We start from the raw sequence: 26589 nt of genomic DNA on the forward strand, positions 1-26589 counted from the left end.
TTAATAGTACATGTATTTTTTCTTTCTTCCCAAAAGGTTGAATCCCCAACCTCAAAGCCCCCACACCCCGACTCGACAGAGCATCTGAGAGGATGTAAATTATGGTAACTCAGCTAAACACAGAGGCTAGACCTTTGCTTATTGCGCACAAGGAACCCCTCTTACTTTGAAAGATTGCTCTCACACTGCTAATGGTGAGGCCCCTCTCACTTTGAGAGGTTGTCTCACACTGTCGCTGGTGAGACTCGATCGCTAATCTTTCTTCCCAAACTTCACCCCTGTGACCAATTGAACTGCCAATGCGGACAATACATGTCTTTTTTTTGTGTGTTTGTGGGGATAGAAACTGTAAGGGTTTGACAAAAAAGGGATTCTTTAGAAGAACTGTACTTGTGACCTTTTAAGTATGAAAATTATGTTCAATCCACGTGTTCACCCATTTTGGAGAGAGTACAAAGTCATCATTTTTGTATTTCACATTAAATTTATAAGTAATAAAATTTAGAATTTTAAATTCTTGTTTAAAAGATATTTTGGGTAATAAAGTTATAAACATCCTTGTATTTAAGTAAATGATTAAGTCAATGACTTTGAAAATCTCTCAATATAATAAAGATGACAATTTACCTCTAGGATATTAGTCTAGTAGATGGCCCTGTTTGATAAATAATGACTGTTAGCTGATTGGGTTAGCTGTTTGGGTTAGAAGGTATGATTTGTTGATAACATTAGCTGATTGTAGAAAGTTGGTTGGTAAATTAGCTGTTAGCTGATAGTTGTTTGGTATAATTTCTTTTCTCAAAAAGTTAATTGAAAAGGCTGCTTTGAGTAGCCTTTTCAATTTTAGTATTTTGAAGTTACAAAATGCTTATTAACCAAACAACTAATAGTGGCTAAATAAGCCAAAATTGGCTAATAGGCTGATTATTTACCCAACAGAGCCGATGAAAAATCTTACTTAAACTTGCTTCTAGTGGAGATTCGATTCCTGCCACAAACATTAAATGTTTGTGTTTAGGTTTGGATTTGAATTGGACTCCTTGTGCGATATCTGACCTAATTCCATTAGGTAAAATATTAGATTAAAAAAAAAATTGCTTGTGATATGAGCAAATTTAATTGGTCAGCTTGCTTCCTACATGACACATTTTATGCCTGTCGGCCGACAGTCAGAAACTTAGTCCATTGATTTTTTGTTCACTTTCATGATGGATGATGTTCAGTGTGCTATTATTATGCCATTCTCTACCAATGTTTGCCACACAATGTTGCAATAAAAAAAAAATAAAAATAGTATCATACATATATATATATATAGATTTCTATTCAAATGTGGCCGCGCCTTCCCGTGCAGCTGTGCGGTTTACACCACTCAATGTTAAGAAATCTATATATTATATATATATATATATATATATATATATATATATTGTGGCTTAGCTAGCTCAGCTTGTTACTATATCTGCATTAAGGTTGTATAGATTAGTATCGCGTAGAAGGCATAATGATCAGACATGAAATACATCGTTCTTTCCCCCAACCAGAGGTAAAAGCTTCACTTGCAATAGAAATAAAGTTGAAGATAGGTGCCACAAGTAACTCCACATAATTCTTATTCTTTGAGAATTCTCACTAAATATAATTTTATAGCATGTCCTAATATTACCTCTTCAAATATATTGTAACTTCACTTTTTTTTATTATGTCAATTCAAAACGATGAATTATAAGAATTTATGTTTAATTCATACAATTTACAGTTATAATTTTATAATATTACTAACTCTAACCCCAACAACTGTGAAACTAATTCTAGTAGAGTGGATTTACTTTGATCTACTAGTTAAGTTCGAGGCTCACCGTCAAACTTAGCTTTTGTGAATATGTCTTGTCCATACGGTATCGGTTAGAAGGCCTCTAATCGTATATCATTCTTCCCATCTCTATATAACCTCCTCTCTACCTATTCTCTACTATCACTATTTTCTTCAACTTTTCTAGAGTTCTAGTTTTCTCTTATTCTCTCATCTTCTCATCTTCTCACTACCTCAAACCTAACCAATAACCATATCTTCAATTTTGCCTCTCACATTCTCGGTCTTACTCATTGAGATGAGAACATATTTCTTAATGTTATTGAAAATAGGAACAAACAGAACATAAATACAAAGGATAGTACTATATAGAATACACAAGTCTAGAGTTCAATAGGGAATACAATACAAGCGAAAGTAGATTCTTAATACTCCCCCTCAAGTTTGAAGAGGATGACTAACAACATTGAGCTTGCATTGCCACGAAGTAGAGTGAATCAAGGATCAGGCAATGGTTTGGTAAATATTTCAGCAATATGATCCTTCGTAGAGATGAAATTAACCTGAAGCTCCTCCTTTGCCACTTTGTCACGCACAAAGTGGTAGTCAATCTCAACATGTTTCGTGCGTGCATGGAAAACAAGATTAGCACAGAGATATTTAGTGCTTAGATGATCACACCACAACTTAGGATACACCATAAAATGCAAGCCTAGTTCACGCATCAAAGCAACAAGCCACGTAACCTCAGGTGACACGTTAGCCAGGGCCTTATACTGAACCTCCGTAACGAATGAGCAACAATCTTTTACTTCCGACAAGACCACAAGATCAAATTTGAACCAACATAAACCGCATAGCCACTCATAGATTTTCGATCCTTAGTCAAACCAGCCCAATCAGAATCAGTAAACGCATGTAACACATCTGAAGAAGACTTACGCAACAACTCAAAATGCAACTTACCTTTGATATACCAGAGAACCCATTTCAACATCGCTCAATGAGTCACAGTGGGTGAGTGAATGTGCTGACACAGCTTGTTAACATCATAAGACATATAAAACGAGTCACCGTTAAATACTGCAAGGCCCTAGCTAGATTCTTGCACTGTGTGGGATCTGTATGCGGCTCAATCGACTCATCAACAGCCTGTGCGACAGAGAGAGGCGTGACTAAGGCTTTATAATAAACCATACCTGCCCGCTTTAGTATATCAGGCATATAACGACGTTTAGAGAGAAGAAGACCATCAACAACATGAATAGTTTCAATTCCAAGGAAAAAGGAAGGATCACCCATATAATGCACTTTAAACACAGAAGACAACTGACTAACCAAATTAGAAATACATTTTGAGTTACTATCCATAATAAGGACATCATCAACATACACTAATAGATACACATGCATGCCATTGGCTGAGTAAATAAATAAAGACACATCGGTCTTAGAAGAACGAAATCCTAGAGATATCAAAAACTCATGCAAACACGTGAACCAAGCTCATGGAGCCTTCTTCAGCCCGTATAGTGACCGTTGCAACAAACAGACAAAATCAAGATGTTGTTTATCTTCATATCCAGCAGGTTGGCGCATGTAAACTGTTTCAGCCAATCGACCATTAAGAAAGATATTATGGATATCAAGTTACCTAACAACCTAGCCATAGGAGTGTGCTAAAGAAAGAAGTAAATGCAACGTTGTGGGCTTAACCAGAAGGACTAAATGTTTCAAAGAAATCCTAACCTGGCACCTGATTAAAGTCCTTTACCACCAAACGAGCTTTGTAGCGCTCAATCGAACCATCAGCTTTTCGTTTAACACGAAAAACCCATTTACACCCTACTACATTCATACCATGCAAAGCAAGAACAAGACGCCAAGTCTGATTCTATAAGATGGTATTAAACTCCTCGTCCATGGCTTCACGCCACTCAACATAACAAGTAGCCTGAGAAAAGTATGTGGGCTCTTGAGGAGTGACTTGAGACATCAAGACATGTAGAGTCACCTAGGCCTGAGGCATGTATCTAAGAGTTATCGGATGGGTATGGGGAGGCCACATAGAAGCCCGAGCACACTTACGTCCATTGACTATAGTAAAATTACCAATTTGGTCCTTTGACTATAGCAAAATTACTAATTTGGTCCCGATTTTAACGGATGTTTAACGGCAAAATAAACGGAGGACCAAATTGGTTAAAATTTTCAAAGTCGAGGGACTTAATTGGGCACAAAAAATTGTCGAGGACCAAATTGGTAATTTTGCAATAATCGAGGGACTATTTCGGTAATAAACTCATTCAATTATGTTGAGAAAAATAACAGAAGCTACGCTCAGATCTCTGGCACCGACCCTTAGGCGAGTAAACCAGAGTAGTAAAGGAGACACAAGAAGTAAGAAACCTAAGAGTCTAAGACGCAAGACCTCACTGTCCAAACATTAAGGAGTGCGAGAGGAAGAATCAAAATTGTCCTTGAACTCCAATACCGAAGTCTATAGAATGATGAACCTAGTACCCTAGAAAGACACCACTCAAAACATGTAAATATGACACAAAAAATAATCTAAATCCAATCCACATGCGTAGAATAGACTACCCCATAACAAAAGCCACCCGCGGTTATGCACCAATGTAGCAGCTCTCCCCACGTTGCTAGAGAAAGAGAGATTTATCTTTAGAGACCTAGTCGGAAGAGGCAACCATTAAACCATTTGAACCACCGCATCGACACATGACTATTCAAATAAGAAAGATCACCCTAGGGATGCTAGGTGATTCTTGACCATGCATTCACCCGTTCTTGTGCTTCCATAACTCCCAAATAATCAAATATGACAACCTACAAGTAACAAAAGAAAGCAAACATGAACTTGAGACTTCCCCGCCTTTAACTAGTCAAGAGAGTCCAAAGACCATTATGATAAAGCGGGACACCAAGTGACTTAGCAAAGTAGTGCCACACCAGGGGGTGACCCCAGCCCAGGTGGTAAGAGAGATCCACCTACAACTGAGAGGTCGTAGGTTCGAATCTCAAACCCCTGGGTTTGAGCCGGTCAGCTATGGGTAACCTAGGCTGGTTTACCCCTTGTGATCCTTTGCAGGCTAGGGTCACAGGGTGAGGAATAAACCTCATAAAAAAAATAGTGCCACACCATCTCAACTGTACTACTTGAATTAAAAAGTGTGAGAAATAGACTCCTATGAGGGACCCTCGCAACACCACTACACCAGTAGGGCAACACAATGTGATAGCCAACTCTGGCCACCACACTACGTGTAGAGATCTTGTCCTTCAAGACTCACCAAACCAAGAAGGATATCTTAAAAAGAAAATACTTATGCCAACATCTCCCTAAAAGCAGGGCTGACCGAATAAAGCATTATTACGTATTTATCTTTTTTTTTTTTTAAATTTTAATAAATAAAATTATATTTAATATTATTATAAATATTTTTATATTCTAAAAAATAATTAAAATGTTTTTTTTAGAATAAATAATTAAAATGTTTAATTATTCAATTCTACTCATTTTCTAAAAAATTAACCAAACACACCAAGATAATTTTCAAAACGCAACCAAACACTAGAAAAGAGAATGTTTTCTGGAAAATGATTCATTTTCCAGAATGCATTTTGCATAAGTCATTTTCCTACTTCTCAAACACACCCTAAAGTTATTGAAATGCTTTTAGAATTGAAGAACCTTGAAATAAGAGGTTAAGAAGTGAAAAATAATGTTGCGGAAGTGGTTTTGATATAAGAAGGAGAATAAAATGTGAATTTCCTACTTTACCCATCAAATTTTAAATATTTTTTAATTTTTCCGTTAGTTTTAACGGTCGGGGACCAAATGCACCACTTCATTCATAACTGAGAAACTAAAAATGAATACAGTCACAACTCAGAGACTGAGTCAGAACTTGGGTATAACTCAGGGACCAATGATGCAATTTTTCCTTTATTCTAACATTTTGGACCCCAGAGATAAAATGGAGTATATGGTGAAGATAAAGGAAAAATTTGTTTTGAGAAAAATAACAAAAGCTCAAATACCGCTACAAGAGGTAAGAATAGTATTTCGAGCAGCATCCACGAATAGTTGCCTGAAGGTTACGAATTGTCAACTATTCGGTCAAACTGAATAGTCAACTACTATACATCGAGTAGTCAACAATCCGAATGGTAAAGTTTACTCTTCGGATTTACTACTCAGACAGTGACTCTGAGTTGTAAAAAATTAACAAAATATTGGCATAAAATGTACACTAGTTAAGCTCATTTTAGGATTTGATTTGCCCAAGAGTAACTCTCTATACTATACAATTCAAGCTCCTTCTAAAATGCTCTTGTATATATAGTGGTGCAAACCCACTTCCCAAATCAATATGCGTGGGACGAGTACATTTTAGAAAGCATTTCCACCTTCATTTTTCCACTCAAATGGGTCGGTCTACTTTGAAAATCAATTTGTCATTCATCTATTAATCCATTATCCATTTTGAATGTACAATATATCAATTTTTTCTTCTCACTACGAAAAATGCAAATCCACTTTGGTCTGATCTAAATCGGAAGTGATCCCCACATATATTTATACCCCTTAAATGTCATTTTTAAGCTAAAACTTCCAACATTAAAGTATCATTTTGAAATAAAATTAAAGGGAAAAATAAGGACTCTAGCTAGTGCCATTACTAACCAACGCAAATCATCTCCACAAACCGATGCTAGCTCTCACAATAAAATTTTGGAATGTACGAACCATAGCAACTCTAGTCTTGGTATGAATCAATGCTAGACCTTTTGTAACTCATCTTAGATACCATTTGTTATCAAGTTAAAAATTGGTTATTTTCAAAAAAAAAAAAGTTAAAAATTGGTCGCGTTGGTTTTTTATTTTTATTTTTATTTTTTTATTTTTTGACTACTATTGACTTTGTTACGTATGTGTTCATATATATACATTCTCAACCCTACTGACCTTCCAGTTGGTAGAGTCACTCCATACCGCTGGTCACGTTGAGTTAGAAAACAAGTTCTAAATAGATGTTTGTGGTAGTAATTTAAAATTTTGTTGGCTACTTGGCTGTAATTGATTCTTGTCATATTTACCCTTTATAAATGCGATTTTTTTTTTAAATCAAGCTAAAAAGAAAGGTATTGTATTAAACCAACACATTATAAGAACTATTTTAATGTTATTACATACAACAATTTTCATGTCTATCTGTTTTTTTTTTTTTTTGAAGAGTTCATGTCTATCTAAAAATAGTAATAATTAGGATTTAATTGAGTAGTCAATTATTTTGTTTGTCAAATTTTCTGAACAAGCATTATTATTTTCTCTTTAGAAAGTGAAATACAAATAGTCCATAGCTAGCATTGATAAAATCTAATGCATCACTAACAGAGAAAATTAAATATATATGAAAGCTCAATCTTAAACATTATCCTCTAGAGACGACAACCTTTGTACTTACGTAGTACGTATGTTTCTTTTTATTATTTGCTACTTAACGTAATAAACTTTGAGGTGTCAATACGCCATAATGCCACGCTTTGTTGCATCATTTAGAGAGACATTCATGTTACACTTTCATTCTTGAACCTTCATCATTTTTATTTTATTTTATTCACCTAACAAAACCAAAATCTGATAAATATGACAGATGGCTAAATAAAGGAATTACATATATTTGTGCTGACAAAAACGTAATGGTATTCTTAATTTTGGGAAACAGAAGAAATGGATTCTTAAACAAAACGAAAATTACTTATTTAATTAATTACGTACATGTATTAATAAGGTGTCGCCTACGTAGCCCGACACCAGTCACTACTAGCTTAATACTTCAACATCATCAAGATGATTAATAACGTTTTTCAATCATTTATTAATACAAAATAGATTTCAAATATTCAATTCTTTTATAAGGCAGTGATTTTTGTGATTTTTTGGTTCCTCACCAAAAGAAACGATTAAAGTCTATAACATTTGTGTTACATATAACCTATAGAGTGTTTTAGTTAATATAGCGATAAATTAAAATTTATAATCCTAATTATTAATGTTAATAAGACGGAGAACCAAAATGATAAAAACTACCATTATCTCATCAAACGAAGGATCTAAATTAATACATCATGAAAAGTTGGAAGGTCGATAATGCTTATTGCTTTTGGATATATATAGTTCATGTTTGGTAACATAGTTAGTTTATTAGTCAATTTTGACTTATTTGACCAATATTAGTTGTTTTGACTTGGTTAAACATTGAATATATTCCTTTGGTTTGATATTGTTAAAATTTGTAAATTCAGTCTATTTCTCATCAATTTGATCTTTATGCATTAAAACATTTTTCCATAGGTTTAAAGTTTGAAATTTCAAAGTATATATATTTATTACTTTACTATTCAAAATTTGGGTCTCTTTCGTTTGGACTCATTAGAGTTTGAATATTAAGTTTATGCTTTGAAAGCTCATATTAAAAATTGTTTTAAGTTATGCAATTTGTTTGGAATATATGAGTTTAATGTTTAAGTTTATGCATATTTGTCCTAAGCATAATATTTTGTTTTAAATTATGCAATATTTTTTTTTATTATGCCTTTAGCACTGCATAAATTTAGGATGGAATTATATTAGTTCCTAATTAAGTTGGACTACGTCATAAACTTTAGTTACGGTAGTGCTTGAACTTAGTACTTTTTTGGACCGTTGATTTAGTTCACCCATTTATGCTTTATCATAGGTGAACCATGTAATTTTGGTGTATACCCTACAATTTTTTTTAGGTTTATACCCCCAGACTGTTATACATTGAGTGCATATGAATTGAGGAGGGATACTAGTTTTATGGCCATGACTTAAGAACATCTTGTGCCACTAGTCCCCTTAAATATCATATATTTGGATTTTCCCATCACGATCTGGTATAATCTGTTTGTTAATTTTTTTTTTATTTATTCCTTGCCAATGTGATTTGATTTCAGTTCATTAAAGAATAGCCATAGCATCTTTAATTTACTGATTTTTCTTAAGTTTGAATCACATAAAGGTTAGGTAATGAATTGATAATTGTCTAGTGATCTTATAGTTTTTAATTTGGTTGGGGAGTAGCCACAACATCCTTTAATCAATTAAAATTATATATTGAGCAGTATATCTTGATCACATAAAGTTTTCGACAAATCATTTTGTGATTAATTATATTTAATATGATTGAATTTAGCCCACAGGCAATTTCGTTATATTTGTATGATTAATTAGGATTAAATACTAGACTATGATCATAATTTAGCCCACAAGCAATTATGTATCGGAATGTAGTTTAGTAGTTTTATCAGTAATTGTAGAAATAAATTTATTTATTTTATGGTTGTTTGTAAATAATTTCAATCTCTATCATAAAGTTTAATTTTATGATGCAAACTTTAGATCATATTTCTTAATTTACCCACAGGGATTAAGAAAAGGAACATGGTTTCTTAAGCTTTATCATAATAGTTGTAATGAATCTTGTTGATTAAAACTTTAGCCTACAGGCAAGTCTTAAATCACTTGATTCTTCAACTCATTTGATAATTGTTTCAGCATAAAATTTCAGTTGGATCTAATTGAGTAAAACTTTAGCCCACAGGCAAGTTTTATGTCTCTAGATTCTTCTGTCTATTTAATAATTGAGATGAAATTTTATCATAAGGGTTTTAATTGGATTTAATAGAATTAAAACTTTAGCCCACAGGCAATTTTATGTCAATAAATCCATCACCCATTAGATAATAATTTTATCACAATTTCTTAGAATTTTTAAATTTAGTTAAATTATACTTCTAAGTTTTCATGGTTTGCATTGGCAAAACATGTATTTAGTTACTTCCCAAAATTTAACCCCTTTTATTAATTATTATTTAGTTACTTCCCAAAATTTAACCCCTTTTATTAATTATTTCGCGAATCTTTCCCAAAATTTAACCCCTTTTATTAATTATTTCGCGAATCTTGCTCAAAATTTAACCCCTTTTATTAATTATTTCGCGAATCTTGCTCGGTTATTTGGACTAACTGTAGTAAGTTACGTGATATATTCGATATACCTCTTTTGGTTTCTAAGAATAAAATGTACATATTCGAGCAAAATTTCAACTTGGTTTTGAAAAGTGTATTTTATTATTTTAGTATATCCAACTAATGGTGGGGAATTATATCTTCATTATTTAGTATTTAGTTGGATTGGAACCAAATATTGATTATTTAGTATGCCCAACTAATGGTGGGGAATTATATATCTTCATTATTTAGTTGGTCAAATCAATTCTGACTACATATATCATTAATTCTGCTGAAGAATATTTTAATCAGTGGGAGTAATAATTTAGAAAAAGATCATTAAGATGCTCCATTAAGAGATCCCACAAGTATTAATCTTGTATTTGTTCACATAAATTCATAAGTTCAAATTATTGAACATTTGGTTGTGCAACATATTTATGAAAATGTTGTAACAATTTTAAGGAGTTTATTAGAACAAAACATTTAACTTGTGATACACTGTTATTTAAATAAATTCTTTTGCATTTAATAGAGTCTTTAGTTTCTTCAAAATTGATCCTGGGCCATTTTGATTTATAAGGCTCAAGATAATTTTGCAAGACATAAAACTAAGACTCATAATAAATCTTGAAGTTATTTGGGAAGTTATGGTGTATATTTAAAATTCCACATTTATGGACTTAGAGTTTTGGTTTATTGTTTAAGTTGTTGGAATGCTTCTATGACTAAACTATCTTTTGGCTATTTTGATGAGTGGGAGTGACAGACGTGTCAACTCCAAGCTCTTGGCTGTTAGAGGTAGTGCTTAAGTTAAGTTATAAAACTAGTCATGGAACATAGTTAGCATTATGCTAACAATAAGAGATATCTACTTAAGACATAGTTAACATTAAGGATCTTAGAGATCATCAAGTGTACTCTCTTGTACAATTTGGATGGTTTTTCTCTTTTAAGTTGCGCATATATATATATATATATTATTTTGAGAAACATCATATCCCTTAAGGTACCAAGAATAAACGTTGGGTTTGTTCATAAAGGACTTAACTTGGAGAATAAAAATGCATGTGATGCATAGAAGATATTACTCTGTCGAGTAGAGGACATATCGCTATGATTCATGTGTTTTGTTCTCTGATGAGAGTTGTGCTAGTACTTGCACCAAGTGGGAGAATGTAAGACCTTTCCCAATATGGGCCTTAATAATAATGTGGTGCAAGTGGGCTAGGCCCATTAAGCTATAGGTTGGATTGGACATCTAGGTTTAGTCCAATCCACCATATGCCTATATAAGCCTGCAGTGATGGGATGCAGGATAGACAATCATATAGTGCCTACAGACATGGTACTCATACTCCTCAGAAATACCAAGTACACCATCTGCGGTTCTGAGTCAAGTATGAGCCAAAGATGGTTGACGGCCTACCATTCAAGAGGTGTTCCGCTTCCGCTATTACGAGCAGTCCAGGCTATACGATTAAGAGCTACGGTTAGAGGTTAGTACGATCCTGTTTATTGCATATTATGGTATTATGTAATAAATTTAGACTTACACTTATTGCTCCAACTTTTTGTTCAAAGCAGTTTTTCGATCACTTTTTGAGAAAGTCATTTTGCATTTAATCAGCTATACATCAACTAACAGCTAATTTACCAAACATCTTTCTACGGCTATGTTTAGCAAACCTAGCTGAAAGCTGCAAAATAATTGAAAGCTGAAAAGGTAGCTGAAAGCTGGCTAGGAGCTGAAATCTGAAGAGCTATTAAGCTAGTTGTTATGCTTAAAAGTGTTTGGTAAAATTAATTATTTGATAAGCTGATAAATGTAAAAAAAAAGTAAAAAGGACATCTTCAAATTTAAATAGTTTTAAATTTAAATAGGTTTGTTTACATATTAAATATAAAATAATGAAACCAATATATTTTAATAAAATATAAAGTAAGAAAATATGTTTGAAAATATATTAAATAAAAAAAAATATTTATAGTTCATAAAATTATTTCCTATAAAAATTAATGTTCAAACACACAAATGTCAAATTGAAATTACAACTAAACATATTGAAGAGAAAATGCCAAAATAATTTTAATTGGGAGGGGTAAAAGGTGTCATTTAATTTAAATAATAAGGATAAAGATGGAAAAAGTTAAGATCGTTATACCGTGGACAAGGGTCCACAATGCATTGTGGACCCTGGTCTAAAACGACGCCGTATTCAGATCTCATTATAGTTTTTTTTTTTAAAAAAAAAAAAACTAAAATATAACTGTAATTTGAACAACAACAAAAACAGTGACGAAGAAGCAAGAACAAAAAACACACACAAGTTCATTAGATTAAAAAAAACACACGACAAAAGGTAAATATTTAAACAACATTGCGAAATTTGAAAAACATGGAACATAAGAGATAATACTTGGGCTTATATTCTATGTATCCTAACATTCGAATGTACAAATACATCAAAACTTGTGTTACTAACATGAATACACATAACAGTTGCCTAGAATACACAAAATATTGACACAAAATACACAGAACTCATCCTCCTAACATTCGAATGCACAAACACATCACAACCTGTGTTACTAACATGAATACACAGAACGGTTGCCTAGAATACACAGAATATTGACATAAAATACACAGAACTCATCCTCCTAACATTCGAATGCGCAAACACATCACAACCTGTGTTACTAACATGAATACACAGAACGGTTGCCTAGAATACACAGAATATTGACACAAAATACACAGAACTCATCCTCCTAACATTCAAATGCACAAGCAAATCACAATTTGTGTTACTAACATGAATACACAAAATGGTTGCCTAGAATACCAAGAATATTGACACAAAATACACAAAACTCATCATCCTAAACATTCGAATGCACAAACACATCACAACCTGTGTTACTAACATGAATACACAGAACGGTTGCCTAGAATACGCATAACTCATCCTACTAACGTTTTGGTACGGGATGCACAATGCATTGTGCACCCTGGTCCACAATATAAATTTGCAAAAAGTTAGGAAGCTAATAGCTTATTTTTGAAACGCTACTTAGTAGCCTTTCAAAAAAACTCCTATTTTAAGCTACTAGCTTATTTTAGGAGTATTACTAAATAGAGCTTATAGCTTATTAGTAGCTTAAAATAAGTTATAAGCTCCTAAATAAGCTCTGCCAAACCGCGCATACAATCAGCTAATTCTATCAATTAGTCAAACTCACTAATCCAATCAGCGAACAACTATTTACCAAACACCCCCATAATATCTTTATCCTTACACTTATACAAAATAGTGATTATTACTGCCTTCAATTGTAGGTCATGAGTTTGACTTTTGCCAACATCATCTCAATCGAGCCGTCAAACAAGATCTTTTAAGTGTGATTTACCTTCCATGTATGATTTACGGGTTATTACATATAATTATGATTTTACTAAATGCACACTCTCAAAAAGTAGTTGTGAATTTTCTCTCGTCACCCAAGAAATAATGCTTATATTAACAGTGTATTGAAGGGTGAAACTAATATATATATATATATTTATTTATTTTTATATTTATATAATAATGGTATAATAATGCTCATGTTAACAGTCTTTATATTTGTTTTCAAAAAAAAAAAAAAAAACAGTCTTTATATTTATACAGAATAGTGATTTCAACCTTCAGTTGTTAGGTTATCAGTTGAAGGGTTGAAATCGTTATTTTGTATAAATATAAAGATACTGACCCTGTTTGGTAAATGGCNGTCTTTATATTTGTTTTCAAAAAAAAAAAAAAAAACAGTCTTTATATTTATACAGAATAGTGATTTCAACCTTCAGTTGTTAGGTTATCAGTTGAAGGGTTGAAATCGTTATTTTGTATAAATATAAAGATACTGACCCTGTTTGGTAAATGGCTGTTAGCTGATTGGGTTAGAAGTTATGATTAGTTGATAATATTAGTTGATTGTAGAAAGTTGTTTGGTAAATTAGATGTTAGCTAATAGTTAGTTAGTATAATTTTTTTTTTTCAAAAAGTTAATTGAAAAGACGCTTTGAGTAGCCTTTTGAATTTTAATATTTTAGAGTTACAAAAAGCTTATTAACCAAACACTTATATTGATTTGTTTAACAAAGTCAAACAACTAACAGTGATCAAATAAGTCAAAAATGACTGATAGACTGATTATTTACCAAACAGGATCACTATGTTTTAATAACTACTATTAAAATTTGTGTAGCATCATTGATTCATAGATATTATATGTATGCGTGCTTCGCTAAGAAAATCATGTCTCTTTGTTCATCTTAAGAAGCAACTAATTGTCAACATTTTATCTCCTTCAATTCAATTCATTGCCGGCCCCTAATTCTAGATTGTTCGATATATTAAAGTAATTATTCTTTATAGTTAGCAAATGGGATAGGGAATTAACTGATTAGGTTACATGCTCCATAATTAAATTGGATGATAGATATATACAAGCGTTGTATATAGAGTCACATATTAATTCCAATTTTGGTCCTAAATTTATAAATGCTCGTCTACTTTTAGTCCCTTTTTATTATAACATCCACATTTGGTCCTAGAATTATTGTGGCATGACCATTTTTGGTCATCTGTCAACAAAATGGTTGAAATGTCATTAAATACCAATGCATTTTTGTCATTTTTACACAATGTAAGTTGACCCCGTTATATTTTTATGTTTATTTTTAAAAAAAATCGTAATTGGAGATCGAAATACATGTGTATTTAACCGCATTAAAACTGTTTTATTGATAAAGGATCAAAAATAGTCATGACACAATAATATTAGGATCAAATGTGAATGTTCCGATAAAAGAAGGACTAAAAATGAACTGTCACCTATAAATCTAGAACCAAAAATGGAATTAACTCTTTATTCTACCGTGTAAGAAAATTTGTGAGTTAATAACAAGTGAGATATCTCCTAATAATTTGATTTGGCTGGTGAGAGAGATTGCACTTGCAAGACCCTGTATGATTGTTACATGAGAATTATATTCCATCCACTTAACTATCTCTTTCAATATTGATTTAAGTTTTAATGAGTGTAATTAGTGTATGCACGCATGTGTGTGTATATATAATACAATCATATTTTCATTTGGTTTTTAATACTACCATATTTGCAATAAAACGTATGATACGGTTTAACTAACATTAATTACACAAAATTAGCTCATGAGCATAGGTTTAACTCAAAGTTTACATTTCTCTCTTTCTCTCTCTCTATATATATATTATTAGTAACCTTATCACATTCTATGTTGCAACTAACAGTAACAGGTCTTCTTGAGAATTAATTCGCAATTCATAGATCATTTGTTTTTGACATATAAATTGTTTACTACCACTAATATAGATACGCAGATATGACAAAAATACATAAAATATTCCAATATGAAAATCACAACTAGCACAAGAGGGAGCAGGTAATAATCTAAAATTTTGGTTTTTGACTTCAAGTCCATGGTTTAGGTGAACATTGTTGAATGTGGGGCCCCTTCCATCTGCCCATTATGTTAATCTTCAAAGATGATATTACATAATAAAATTAATAAGAATAAAACTCGCCTAGAAATAATAATCGAGTTCAATTTTTATCAATATTTTATTAGTCGAATTTAATTTATCGTACAAAATTTTTCTACTTTAAAATTTTGTTAAAAAAAAAGAGAATAAATCTCCGATATTTTTCATGTGATATGTATTACATTATTAATCTCTACCCTCCAAGAAAAGTATGAATACATTCTAAGCATTAAACATTTTGGTGGCTGCCTTTCAACGCATTATTTCATTTAAATTTGTGACTTTCAAACAAGAGGTGGGACCCAACCAAGCTTAAGTAAACAAATATATGTATGAAATTTGAATGTCTAAAATTGATACATACATACACACATACACACATACACATACATACGTACATACATACATATATACATACATACATACATACATACAAACACACACACACACATATATATATATATATAAATTGAATTAGGTGATCTCAGTTTCGCCGGACAAATTCTAAGCTCATCGGACTCAGCCTTTAAAGTCAATGTGGAGGTAAATCGAAATTCGTGCAATCAACCCACCGGTCAGATCCTAGTCTTAATGATATATTTGAACTTATTCATGATATGTTTAATATTTACTTGTTCAAAAATTTTAGCATAAAATGATAATTTTGAGTGGTTATTTTGTGATATAAATAAAAGGCAAATTATACCGTGGACCACGGTGCACATAGCAATGTGCACCACGTTCGTAAACGACGTCATTTTGAGCATTGTAAACTAACCGTCCATTTTTTTGGAAATCACGTTTCCCGCTTCGACAGGTATCTGTATTTATGTTAATATTCTGTGTATTCTAGGTAATCGTTCTGTGTATTCCAAGCAATCATTTTGTGTATTCTAGGCAACTGTTCTGTGTATTCATGTTAGTAACACATGTTGTGATGTGTTTGTGCATTCGAATGTTTAGGAGGATGAGTTCTGTGTATTTTGTGTCAATATTCTGTGTATTCATGTTATTAACACAGGTTGTGATGTATTTGTGCATTCGAATGTTAGGAGGAAGAGTTCTATGTATTTTGTGTCAATATTCAGTGTATTCTGGGCAAACATTTTGTGTATTTTAGGCAAACGTTCTGTGTATTCTAGATAATGATTATGTGTATTATAGATAATGTATTCCCTGAAGTCATTCGCGTCATCGTCCACCAACACTGAAATGACGTCGTTTCGAACCAGGGTCCACAGTGCTATGCGCACCGTGGTCCACGATATAACGATTGTAAATAAAACTAGCGTCTACTTTCGATTTGTGTCGGGTCAAAGTAGATTTGCACTCTTTATAGTGAGACGAAGAAATTGATATATTGTACGCTCAAAATAGATAATAGGCGAATGAAAAATTGATTCTCAAAGAAAATATATTTGAGAGAAGTCAAAATTACGAAACGTTGAAATGCTTTTGTAGGACTAACAAAAGGTGCTAATTTTGTTTAGCATTTTGAAGTGCTAATTTGCAGCACTTCAAATAGTGCTTTGTTAGCACATGAACTAATGCACAATTCGAGAGGTGCAATTAAAGCACCTTTGGTGCTATGACTCTTTGGTGAATTCCAAAAGGTTTATTTACCGTTGGAACATAAAGACTTTTTGATCACTCAAGTATTTTGAAACATGTTATTATATATGATTTGTACAAATTAAATTAATTGTACTTAATTCCGTAATTGTAAATATTATTTCAATATAAGTATGACCGTTTCAAATTAAACGTTTTAATCGAATTATTAAATTGGATTTATGTGTCATTCATTAGTGCATTTTAATTCCAATCTTTTATATAAACACCTAGGTGTTGGGCAGAATTTCTTAGTTGATGATTTTGAACAGTAAAATATTTTGTTGATTTTCTCCTTCCTCTTCCACGAAAAACATATCTTGAAACATTTCTGTCCACACTTCCGATAAAATATCGAAGTGCTCGATCTTGGTTCTAGTTTGCCGGATTTTATGTTTGAGTGCTCAAACACTAAAGTCGTAATTTGTTTTATCATGGGAGACTGATGCTACAATACTTCTAGCACCCTCGAAAGATAGCAAATCGATTTTAAAGAAAGTGTGAGTACACACGACTCAAATGTCTTCCTTCTTCTTTGTTGGTTTACAATCTCATATTATAATATAAAATCCTTTCTCGTTTTATTTATTTAATATAAATAAATCTTTGGTTTCATACCAAAGTGTTGGTTGAGATTATTTTCAACAAATTATAAATCCCTTTGGTTGGTTTTAAATAAAAATTAAAAAAAAAACGTAGCAAGATTCATATTTTTATATGACATTTTAAGTATTAACAACTAATAGTAAACAATTAATGTAACAAACATTTTTCAATAAATTTTAGTTGATTAGATCAACTAATTGTAAAAACACTCCTATTTTCAATATTTTAACCCAAATTCGCTTGTTATCAAATGATAACCTTAATTGTTTCTTCTTCTTTTTTTTTTTTTTTTTGAAAAATTAATTGTTTAACTTAACCAGACTGAAATCATTAATTAATTAAAAATTAAGGTATTCATCATTTACCAAATATCCCATAATAATCATTAATTCATATTTGTGGTGGCAATCCTTTCTTCTTTCACTTCTCTCTGACATAGTAACATGGCATCATAAAAGTGTATTGCTTACGCTAGTCTATGAATATTCTTCGTATTTAATGATATGCATAACTTATCAACTCCATGTACATAATTTATAGAATTTGACCAAACAGATTAACGTGAATCACTCATATATGTTTGAAGTTGTATGTCTGTATATGTGTGTACAGCACTACGTACAGATCAAGTGATAATCGTTTGCCAGATGGCTAAAGCTCAGCATTTGGAGCACATTTTAGTCAAGGAATATTGGGAAAATTAAACTTTTGAGGATTGAAGGAAATCCATGTAATGCTAGATGATCATGATATATAGATGACTTGCAAATTTGAAATACACTGAAATTTCTAAACCTAGATAGCTACCTTCGTGCCTTCATGCATGCATGTTTTAATTTTAAAGTACTAAAAAATAAATCATTTCGATAATATATTCAATATATATCTAGTTTTTAGAGAGATGCATGCATTTTTCTTCATACGACATTATTACATTTGCATCCTTTATATACGTACATATTCGAACTTCTAATCTGATCTCATACTTAAGCGACTTATGCTTTTCTTACTAGAATCAACATATTTTAGTTGCCTATATAGATCGATTTGGTATACTTAAATGACTCGTACCCTTTAATTTTATTTAAGTTAATACATTTTGATTGCATGTATTTTTAATTTATTATAGTATATTTTTATGCATGCATACTTTCCCCATAAGGAAAAGTTTAGCTGATGGAGATTTAATTATTTTGTATCATATATATTGCGTGCATGCCTGCAGCATGGTAGTCACCATTATACATAACCGAAATTAATTCATGGCCAAACACGTACGATATTAATATATTATTATATTCCTCAGAATCAAACGCCCACAATCATGAAACAAAAAACATGTATTATTCAAATTTAGCCACGTAGAACATCGTTGGGAGCTTTGTACCCAAAGAAACATCGTTAGGAGCTAGAGTTAATCAAAGATAATTTATTACCTCATATCGGGTTAGTGCAAGTTGTCAGCAGCGCCATTCCAATAAAAAATTAAATAGAGGTACGGTGCGATGTTTGAATTTGGACCCCTTTTCATAAGAATATTTATCCATCTAGAATCAAGGGCATTCTAATTTCTTAGATCATATATGTAAAATAAAAACGAATCATTTGGTTTATTATTGTGATCACCATCATCTAAACAACCATCAAAATTCCTATATCATTTTCATCGTCACAATGATAGTTATCATTGTTGTGCACACTATCATTTAAATTTTTTCAAGTCTCACAGTCACATGATCTTCTTTATGAAGATTATTAGCATCTAACAAATTTTCATTGGCATCATCCTTTTGCTCATCTATTTGATATTTTTTTGTAATGAATTTTTTCAAGAGCTCCATTTTGTGATTGAGTTAGTTGCTCAATTCTTCTTTTCTTTTACGCTTCTCAAACCCAGATGAATATTTTTTAGAAAACATAGTTACAAAATCCTTAAAAAAATTATTTCGAATCTCTATCAATAAATAATTTATCAAAAAACAAACTCTTGAATATATTATTCAATATTTAAAATTATTAAGTTAATAAACCATGCTAATAAACACTCCGTAGTAATTGTGAAATAACTCAAATAATATGTACACTTAAGTTAATAAGTTGTAATTAATAATTACTAGATGGTTTTGATGAAGAACTTGAGGGAAATGACTCAATGAAGATAATGAACTATTGATTATAAACTATTGACCTAGAGGTTAGGGAATAGGAAAAGGGATTAGGGAAATAAATATTAGGGAATAGGAAAAAGGATTAGGGAAAATAGAGATTCGGGATTGAATTACCAGAATATCATAGTAATAGAAGATTGTGCTTATGCTTCATTCCTGCATGAGTGGGTGGTTATTGAAATACTGCTCCAGCCTCATAATTTGCAATAATTATTACATGGACCATGGTCCACACATATGTGTGGATTATAAACAAAAAGTACATTTTTAATATACTAAAAGTACATTATTTATGGATGCAAAGTACATTATTTGAATACTGAAAGTACATTATTTTATATACTATCAAATAATGTACATTCAGTACACAAATAATGTACTTTTAGTATATAAAAAATGTACCTTATATTCATGGTTCACCCAATAATTTGCCTGTAATCTCATATAATATATGTATATAATTTTTTTGGGGAAAATGGTCAAATAGGGCCCTAAACTTTACACCGAAAGTCAATTAGGCACCTAATCTTTTAAAAGGGTCAATTAAACCCTTTAGCATGTCAAATTGAGTCAATTAAGCTAATTAACATGTAAATGACTTTTAATAACAGGTCATTTTAGTTTCGGCGACATATTCTTGCGGCCGGCGACTGGCAACAGTTGAATCGTCGACGGTCGCCATCTCTGGCGAAAGGTGACCAAAAAGTCGCCTTCTCGCCGGAGAAGGGAGAAGGCAACATTTCCGTCGCTTTCTCCGGGGAGAAGGCGACCAGATCCATCTTTTTCTCTTGGAGAAGGCGACTAGAAACGTCGCCTTCTCTGGGAGAAGGAAACTAGATCCGTCGCCTTCTCCCGGAGAAGGCGACATTTTTTGGTTGCCTTCTCGCCGGAGAAGGCAACCTTTTGAAATGACCTGTTATTACAAGTCATTTATCAATTATTGGGCTTAATTGACTCAATTTGACATGTTAAAGGGTTTAATTGACCATTTTAAAAGTTTAGATGCCTAATTGACTTTTGGTGTAAAGTTTAGGGGCCTATTGCACCATTTTCCCATTTTTTTTACACAAATTTGAGGGTCTAATTGTAAAAAAAAACAATTATATGTATATATACTATACGGCAGCAGCTATATATATATATATATATATATATACACACACACACACACACACACACACATACATATACATACATACATACATATGATGTATTATGGGGCCCCAAAAAATTGGGGTCCCTGTGTAATGGCCCTGGGAAAACATGCCTAGGGCCGACCCTGGTTGTGAGTCGACGATGAGTTTCAAAGCTTCTTAGCCACACATCTAGCAGCCAAACCCGCTTGGAAACCAACCCCTTCTTTATTGCCTCATCATCTTTTATAAACATGCACGACCACACTGTTGCTACTTTCGGTCAAGCTCAACCGTATATTGTCAAGCCTAACCGCAACGTATCCAACTATAAGTTGCAAGGCATACAACTGGTTCTAGTGTTGCTCCAACACACCACCCCTACATTTTTGCACCCTAACAACCTTATTCCAGCCTAGTCCTAGCATAACCGTAAAATAATTGCATCACAATCCATTGGACTTCGGCCCATGTTTCACTTCATGCCTCCTCGCTTCAATGTTGAATGATAACCCCAAAACTTGTGACCATGTCCCACTTCAAACCTCATCCCTCTAACATTTGCACCTTAACCCTCTTAACTTTACTCAAGCTAATTTGGCCTGGCCCCCTAATTTTTGTGTCTTCCTATCTAGACCCCATAAACCCTTGGCCCAAAATTCCAAACCCCTCCCAACCATGTTGGGCCTTACTTAGTCCCTGTCAATAATTAATTCAGTTCTTTAATTTTATGCATAATCATATTTGCTCCTTGAGTTATGAAGATTGTGGTGATTTTTTTATTTTATTTTTTTGTAGAAATTGTGGGGGGAAACCCATGAAACACATATAGTAATGACCAGTGTCCCTTCTCGCACTCGGAATTCCATTATGTTCTTCATTTAGCGCATGTTCAATCTTTGAGTGGGGGTACAACATCTCCTTCCATCCAACCTCATGTGTGAGTGCAGCTTTGGCTATAAGATCCGCAACTCGATTTTGTTCTCTATACACATGCACAATCACTACGAATCTCAAAATTTATGATGCCTTTCTCCCATGCCCACTCAACCCCGCAATAGATGACCCATCCTTTAATCAGTTGGTATCATCAAAATCTATATACAAAGTGTTACTAACACTTGTGTTTCTCTAAATCCAAAGAAGCCAAAGTGTCATGGCGAAAAGATTGGTCCACTTTGATCCATAGCTAGCATCAACATTGAGATTAAGGTTTTGATAGATGCCAAAGACACCTATGTTTAGGGGTCTTAAAGGGTTTAATTTGTGCTAATTTGCTATCTTTTGTGGTTAACTTATAGTCATAAATTCTCTAATGTGCTAATGTTGTGTAAAACTCTATTATCTTTTGCACTTTAGTGGTTTTTGAAGGTTCTAAGTTCAAGGGAAGGCATGTGGACGCAAACGGGGGCGAACCGAGCAAAGTGAGGCAAAGACTCTAGTCCACGAGCTATCCACGAACTTAGATTGGTCGTGGATGTAATGTATTGATCCTCTGCTAGTTGTCGGCTGGGATAGGTGAGGAGTGTGAGAGAGTGGTTGTAGCAAGAGATTGTGCTTCCATGTAGTCTTAATTGTCCATATTCCCGCCCTATGTCCGAGAGGACTAGCCCCGAAAGGATTGGTAGACAACGTGTTTGATGAAATTCCCTAACCGAATGAGGACTTAGGAGTCCAAGTTTGATGTAGCTTGGTGTTTGTGCCTTGCAATCCTTTGAGTCTTGGTATGACTTGCGTTGAATCAAATCCTCCTTAGCCTAATGCATGCATAGCTCTAGTGAATGAATCCAACTCCTCTCTTTCATTGCTTTGTTACTTGTTTCATTTACCTTCATTCTTTCTTGCCTTCATATGCTTCCACTTGTTTCCTTGCACCTAGCTACCTCTTGTTAGATTCTCCCTTAGAAAGCATTACACTCGATTGACTCCAATTTGTCATCCTTAGAGAACGACACTCGGGGATTCCATCTCCGTTTACACTTTTCCATCCCACACTAAACTACAATCATCATGTTTGCGCTCAACCAAGTTTGGAAATCCAAATTTCTCGTATATCTAATTTCCCCAGGTAAGAGGAGTCGGTCAAGATTTCAACAGCTTTTGGGTAATGGCGAAAGATATGGCTAACATCTTCATCTTTGTCACAACAGAGATCACATTTGCTATTGGTAGTTAGTCTTCTCCTAGCCCTCTCAATATTGCAAAGCATCCATTCATGTTTAATGAGCTAGATAATCATCCTCATTTTGTTGGGGATTTTGAGCTTCCATATGCGTTCCTAATCATTATCGTGTGGATGAAAATGATCCATATATATTAATATAAGAGTAAACAGAATTACTAGTAATTTTACTTGATGTTTCCTGAGGCCAATACATTTTGTCTGTAACACCAGAGTTCACATCAAGGTTGATCATGCCGAGCTTATCACACGTATTTCCTGAGAGTATATGCCAGAGCTTATTCCACTGCCATCCTACCCGGGCTTCCAGTAGTCGGACACCATATATTCAATCTGGTCACAGGTTATTGGCAAGAATGCTAGAGCGCCATTCTTCTTTTCATCTAGCTATTTATGCATCCAGAATTTAGTAAGATTCATCGAGAAAACCCGTCAATGAAACCCCGAATTTACCTTGTTCATTGTTGACACTATTCCTCTCCATACATTAGACATAGATTGCCTTGCTTTCAGCTCGTCAATGTCTAAATCTGCTTGTCCAACATACTTAGACCATAGGACCTGATGGTTTGATGTGTTTGCGGTGAGGTAAATGTCGGGTATGGAATGTGTTAAAACGAAGAGTTAAGACTCCCCGTGTGTCGGTCTCTCAAAGAAGGCAGGTTTGGAGTCGAGTTAATGTTGGCATTTAGGAGGTTGAAGGAAAAGAGTTACGTGAATGACTAAACTCGAAGGCATTTGTACAAGGGTTTTAAAGTTTTAAAGGTGGGTTTGGGAAAAGGTAAAAATGGAGATTGGGGCTCGTGGCTAGCCTATGTGGTCTATTATCTAATGATTTTGCAAGCTAATGATTTGGGTTCAACTAGGGAGTTCATGGCACTTCACCAAGTGGCGTCACACTTGGACTCCCACATCCTCATTCGGTTGGGGCATTTCATCGAACACTTTGTCTACCACTCCTCCCGGACCTCTTCCTTTTGGACTAAGGGCGGGGATGTGGATGAGTTGGACTCGTGAGAGGCCGCTATCGCGCACACACTCACTTTCACGGGGTTTGCTACCTAATGTGGCCACACTTAGGCACAAAACATATCAAACATCATCCACACAATTATTCACATCCAAGAACATAAAGCTCACATTTTTTAAAACAATTTCCTCAACATCTCAACCACATAACTAGTTTCGGTGCCACCAATCCCCTATATAATCTAAGCAAACATTAAAATAAGGAAACAAGAAAAAGAAATAGAAGATTCAAAGAAAGTAAAACGAAATCAAATAGATAGTGAAAAGAATAGTTACCATCCATGGAGAATGGGTTCTATTACATTTTTGCCTTCCATCTTCTACCCTTCTACCATTGTTTCTTGAATCTATTCTAGGGGAATGAAGTTTTCCCCCAAGAGGGGAGAAAACAAAGAGAACTTCAGATCTAAAACTATTTTCTAGTTGCTAGGTTTTTTTACTTTCTGGAAAAGGGGTTTAAATAGGCAACAAGAAGTCGAAAATCCCGAAACGGCCCCTGTGGCCTGATCACGCTAGCACCACGCGTGGATGGGGGTGTGGATAGCTACTGGAATTGATCCACGCTACCCACACATATGTTGGCTGCGTGGACGGTCCCTGCTCGGTGGCTTCTTTGCTTTCTACTCTGTTTTGGCCTTGAATCCCTTTTCGATCTGCGAAAATTACTTAAAAACTTCTTCCAAAGTTGTGTTAGAGGTTTTTGATCACATCTGAGTTTAAATGCACGAAATTGTAATAACCGGGTGGCAAAACTTCCTATTATATCCTATTTTTGACCCTTAATTTGGACTATTCTTGGTGCTTATTAGGACCCTTACCCAAAGAGACTCATTTTCCTTTACTAATCTCTAACCTTCTTTCTCCTTCGGTCTAGTTATTGTGCCCTAATTCACAAGGTGACATCTTCTATTACCATCACTACTCCCCTAGATAAATCCTTGCACCTTTTGATCAATAATATCACAAACTCCCACTAGGAGAAGGTTGATTGCATTGCGTAATACGGGATAGCTATCAGAATGGCTTGAGCAAGAAAAGTTCTTCCCACCAAAGATAGTAGTTTTCCTTTCCACCCTTCCAACTTGTCGTTAACCCGCTATATCAAAGTAGAGAACAGGTTGTGGGTGGTTTGCCCATGTATAGAAGGAACCCCCAAGTACCTTCTAAGGTCTTAAGCTCGAGCAATGCCCGCACTCCTGGCGATTGCGTCAGCCTTATGCTTACCAAAATTGTTAGAAAAATGTATATGGGACTTGGCGAGACTAACTTTTGTCGATATGCCTCGCTGAACTATTGCAAACACTCTTAGATAACCTTAATTTGATCCTACAATGCAGTCAAGAAAAGAACTAGGTCATTTGCAAAGAAAAGATGTGTAAGGGTAGGACCGTACCAGGTAAGACGTATACCATTCTATTGACCTTTTGCCGCTGCACTTCTAATAAGATGACCGAATCTCTTAACACATAGCACAAATAAATATGGATAGATGGCATCCCACTGCCTAAGTCTTCTCGTGGGCGTAATTGACTTCAAAGCATTGCCATTCCATAGGACCGATAACCTTGTTGTTTCGACACACTACATAATACTTTGTGTCCATTCACGGTCAGAACCCACCTTTTTAATAGTATCCCTGACAAACTGCTATGATAATTGGTAGTAGGCTTTCTCAAGATCGATCTTAATCTGCATAAAGCCTTCCTTAGTTTTCTTGATGTGCATGTTTTGTAGAACCTCTTGGTAAATGAGGATATCCCACATTACAAAGGCTAATCGGGCAAAATTGTGACGCAGTCACTAGTTAGCCGCTTTAGGAATGATAACCACCAAGGTATTGTTCATCCCATCCTCAAGAATGTTGGTAGATTGAAAATATTTCACATCCGGTCCTAGGGCCTTAAAGGAAGCCATGTCAAAAGCAGCCTTTTTAAATTCATCTTCACTAAAAGGAGCACTTATTATTTCCCACATTTTCCTACTAACCACGGGAAAATACTAGCCAATCTCACCCAATTCCTTCTCATTAGATTCCCGTGTGAACGACTTAGAGAAGTAATCCCTAACCATATAACCAGTCTCATCAAAATTCTCTACACTACTTCTATCTTCCTGAGTAAGGTTGAGTAATTTATTCCTTGCAAGAAGTAATCTTTGGTGGCCATGTGGTAAAACCACATGTTTCTGTCACTTGAAACGATCCAATTTTCTTTTGGCTTCTGAAACCATAACAATTCCTCCTACGTTAAAGTATCATTGAGTTGCTCTTGGAGCTTTCGTTCCAACTTGATCAATCTTGGGTTGAACCCCTCCGCAAACCTTCTCTAAATCCCCTATACAATTATCGCAGCGTTTTTTGCAATTTTTGGAGGTTCCAAACAAGATTCTCATGAGAGGCCCAATATTCACTACTCT

This window comes from Ipomoea triloba, chromosome 13, assembly GCF_003576645.1.
Source record: "Ipomoea triloba cultivar NCNSP0323 chromosome 13, ASM357664v1".
Classification (NCBI taxonomy): domain Eukaryota; kingdom Viridiplantae; phylum Streptophyta; class Magnoliopsida; order Solanales; family Convolvulaceae; genus Ipomoea; species Ipomoea triloba.